General features: G+C 60.0%; 1 protein-coding gene across 1 annotated transcript in view; it reads right to left on the bottom strand.

Moving 5' to 3' along the window:
- TOP1MT (topoisomerase (DNA) I, mitochondrial) overlaps positions 1-4,227 on the bottom strand; it is a 43,536-nt gene that overhangs the window by 20,775 nt on the left and 18,534 nt on the right. The window contains exon 2 of the mRNA XM_011938078.1: positions 785-900. The gene's annotated coding sequence lies outside the window, so the exon portion shown is untranslated. The remainder of the gene's footprint in view (positions 1-784; positions 901-4,227) is intronic.

The raw sequence follows: 4,227 nt of genomic DNA, 5'->3' as shown, positions 1-4,227 counted from the left end.
TCCCTGTGGAATCTCCAGTCCAGCTTTGGAGAAACAGGCTTGGAACAAAAAATTGCATCAAAGGAGCTCAGCAAACTCAGGTGTGCATGTGACCTGGCAGGGGGCCCATGGGAGGGCTGGCGGGAGGGGCACAGCATGGCGTGGGGGCCCACCCTAGGGGAGAAGAGGTTTGCTTTTCTTAGAAGGATGCCATCTAGCAGAGATGAAGAAAATGGGCTGAAGCAGCTAAAATCAGCAGCACAAGAGCAAGCTGAAGCTCCTTGGCCCTGGGGCAGACAACAGGGCTCAAGGGTAGAAGGCATGGGTCCTGCACTGGGCCCTGCTGACCCAGAGCCCCCAGGGTGCTGCCTCTGAGGGTGGCTCAGCGCTCACGTGGATCATGAGCTCTGCTTCTTGCTGAGAATCACAAGCTGGGATCAAGTGACCGTTCTGTGATCCACGTGTGTATACACAGTGTAGGTACTGTGGATACTCAGAACACACAGGGAACACGGTGGTGCAGGGGACGGAGGGAGGGTGGGCCGCCCAGCGGGTCCTGGACACAACAGGCACAGCCAGTGCAGGCTCAGCAGGAAAGGCAGGGACAGGAGCCCCTGAGCTGCTGCCCTCCAAGCATGGGTCAGTTGGTCAGCAGCCCCCACGCATCACCTGCAAGAAGAGGGCATGGAGCGCTCATAGCCAGAAGCCTGCAGCGGGGCTGAGGGACACAGCCGGAGGCCCACTGGGAGACCACGCCCAGGGAGCCAAGTGCAGGCCGGGGAGGAGCCGCTCCCTGCGTCCTCACCGTCATAGAAGAAACACACTCCGTCGGGAAGGGGCTCGTATGGGGGTGCGAAGTACGGGCCCTTGTGCTCCAGCTGTCTCCACTTCACCCTGTCTTCGCGCTTCTCCTCCTCCCACCTAAAGATGGAGACAGGACGTGTCACTCTCCTGGGCCAGGCCCTGCGTGAGCCTCTTCCCCCCTCCCATGGTGGCTCCTCCCTGTGGGTCCTAGCAGGTGGACAGTGTGGCCTCCACCTCACGGGGGAGGAAAACAAGGCCTGCAGAGGGAGGCAACCCCACCTGACCTCAGCCTTGTGCCTGTGCACCCGCCCATGCCCCCCACCCGCAGCGGCCCGTGTGCTGCTGAGTCACGGATCCCGCCAAGCCCGGCTAAGTGGGAAAGGGCAAGGCAACGTGCCTCTCCCAGGCTCTAGGGCCTCTCCCCAGATGGGTCCCTTCAGAGCCAGTCTAGAATCCTCCGGAACCTCTCCATGGGACCGTTTCATTCGCTAAATAAAGGACCTGGCTGCTAAGGAGACAGCCCTGCCTCCCAGGAGCTGGGTGGAGGGGGGCCAGCAGTGCAGCCAGTGGAGAGGCACCACAGCAGGGCGCAGGATCACCGCCCACAGAGGATGGGCAGGGTGGAGGAGGCCGGGCAGGGAGGGGAGGCCGGGCAGGGAGGGGAGGCCCTGAAGCCAGAAGCCTCAGGGGTTTTCAGGGAAGGGCTCCTGTTGGGCGTGGGTGAGGGCTTGCAACACACTAACACAATGAGGCTCCACAGGGCTCCCTGTCAAGGTGCCCCTCCCCAGGGCATCCCCTCCTGGCAAGCCCAGCTCTGGAGGTTGGGGGCGGAGGGCGGGGACACAGCCAGCATGGTGGCTACAGCCCAGGCCAGTCATCATCTATCCATTGAGGCTCCAGCCAAGCCCAAGCCCGCCCTGAGCCGGCGCTGCCCCGTAGAAAGGGCTCAACTGAACCCAGACACTGAGATGGGCCTGGGAGGAGAGGAGCGAGACGGGGCATGGCTGGCGGGCAGTGGGCAGGCTCGGTCAGCAGGGCTGAGGAAAGAGCGAGCCCAGCAACTAGGATGGCCAGGTGCAAAGGCCTCAGTGGGAGAGGCTTTGGCAGGAGGGTGGGAGCGCCATCAGGATGGGGGAGAGTGAGATGGACACACCTTCTGAGCCTCCCCCAGACGCACAAGGACAGAAGGTTCCAGATCACACCCCCACCTGCCAGAGCCAGGAGACCCGCAGGTGACCCAGCCAGGTAGTGCTGTCGGGGGCCCGGTGGGCCTGCTCGGCTGGGATGAGTGTCCTCAGAGCAACAGGAAGTCTCTGAAGGGTCTGAGAGAGGAAAGCATGTGCCACTGACATTTCTGAAAGGGCCGAGGGAATGGGCAGGGTTAGAAGAGGCAGAGGCAGAGGTGATCAAGTAGGGAGAAGTTAACCGGCTCAAGAACTTTCCAGGGTGGAGCTGGGCACGGTGGCTCACGCCTGTAATCCCAGCACTTTGGGAGGCTGAGGCAGGCTCAGGAGCTCAAGGCCAGCCTGGCCAACGTGGTGAAAGTACAGAAAGCTAGCTGGCAGATACTGCAGGCAGCTGGAGTCTGGGGGGAGAGTCGGGGGAAGGGGGGTTCTGCGGACTCTGCAAAGCTTTTCCATGTCAGGTGAGACCAGCCTCACCTTTCTTACAGGTTTAGGAGTTCAAGAGAGCCCAGCAGCCCTAACACAGCATGTCTAGGGTGGGGCTGATAGGAGGCTGCATCACTAAGTACCCTGAAGAATGAACCCTAGACCACGCCCTCTCAACCTAGACAACGCCTTCTTAGAGAATCAGGGTGTGAGATAATGTGAAACCACACGTATCTCAGAACTGACTGATAGGAGCTGGGCGCGGTGGCTCAGGCCTATGATCCCAGCACTTTGGGAGGCTGAGGTGGGTGGATCACTTGAGGCTAGGAGTTCGAGATCTGCATGGCTAACATGGCAAAACCCCATCTCTACTAAAAATACAAAAATTAGCTAGGTGTGGTGGCTGGCACCTGTAATCCTAGCTACTCAGGAGGCTGAGGCAGGAGAATCGCCTGAACCCAGGGGGCAGAGGTTGCAGTGAGCTGAAATTGCACCACTGCACTCCAGCCTGGGTGACAGGGCAAGACTTTGTCTCAAGAAATAATAATAATAATAATAATAATAATAAAAATAAAGGACTGACAGTAACGCAAAGCCTCTCGGGTAATCACACCATCAGTCTCACTTCACAGATGAAGACACTGAGTTGAAACAACTTGCAGGCCAGCAGCCAGGCAGGGCTGCAGTGCTGGGTGTGCGCTCAAGCCCAACTGAGGACTGCACGTTGTGCACGTTGTAGTGACATTCTTTCACCCCTGCAAAGACCCAGGTACCAAGCACCACCATCAGACGCAAGCTGGCTTTCAAAGGGAGACCTTGCTCCAAACCCACCTTTCCACCTGGCGACTGCAGCCCAGCAGCACTTTTTGGAAAGCACCTACCTGCCTGTGCACCCTCGGAGAGATGTGCCTCAGTGCAGGGCCCACAGCCAGCCCCAGCTCCACGCACAGGCCAGAACTCCCTCCTCCCAAGACACCCTCCCCGATCTGGGCTCTCTTGGGTCCCAAGATCCTGGAGGCAGACAGGACATTTCTGCGGCACGGCCTTGGGCAGCTGTGCAGGCCCTCAGCTGTGAATGGATATGGTGATAGCGCACCACCAGGCCACAGACACACACCACACTGGAAGCACCAAGTGAATGACGGCAAACCGACAGACGGAAACTCCTGCAGGATCTCCCACGCACCAGTGAGGCTGTCAACTCTCCAGCTCTTCGGAAACCTCCAGCATTTCGTGCGCAGAGACCCAACCCCATGCGGCTACCCCAGGCCCAGTATGCGCCGGCAGGGCTTCTCACACGTCCCCCAGGAAAGCGCCTGGGACCACGAACGGCCACCAGGGCCACTGGATCCATGCGGCGTGTGCCTGGTGATGTAGATATGGCAGTGAGTGCCCGCGGTCATGCAGAATCGGTCCTGGAGACAACCCAAGAACCGACTCCAGGAAAGGGCGGGTCTCAGAAGACCACGGACAGCAACATAAGCTTTTTATCAAGTACCTAACCAAACCCTACAGTGTTGAGGCCCAGGAACAGCTACACAAATGATGAAACCGCAAGCCAAAATAAGGGGGGAGATTTCCCCAAACAGAGTTGGTGGGGTGGTGCCTGGGGAAGGAGGGGTGACGTCACGGGGGGCCTGTACACCCCGGGCAGGAGGCGGGCCGGTCACGCCGGTCACACCGCGGCACGCATGCTCTCCGGGCCCGACTTTTGGGGAAACCGGAAGCAGGGCAAGGCCGTCCCACGAGGCGTCACTCCCCTTTCTGGACCTAACCCAGCCCGGTGCTCAGGGCCCTCGCCGCCTGCCCAATGGGCCCCCGTACCTGGCTCCGC

This window comes from Colobus angolensis, unplaced genomic scaffold (assembly GCF_000951035.1).
Source record: "Colobus angolensis palliatus isolate OR3802 unplaced genomic scaffold, Cang.pa_1.0 Scaffold17, whole genome shotgun sequence".
Taxonomy (NCBI): domain Eukaryota; kingdom Metazoa; phylum Chordata; class Mammalia; order Primates; family Cercopithecidae; genus Colobus; species Colobus angolensis.
The sequence above is the reverse complement of the archived record's forward strand: the minus strand, read 5'-3'. Positions and strand labels throughout refer to the sequence as shown.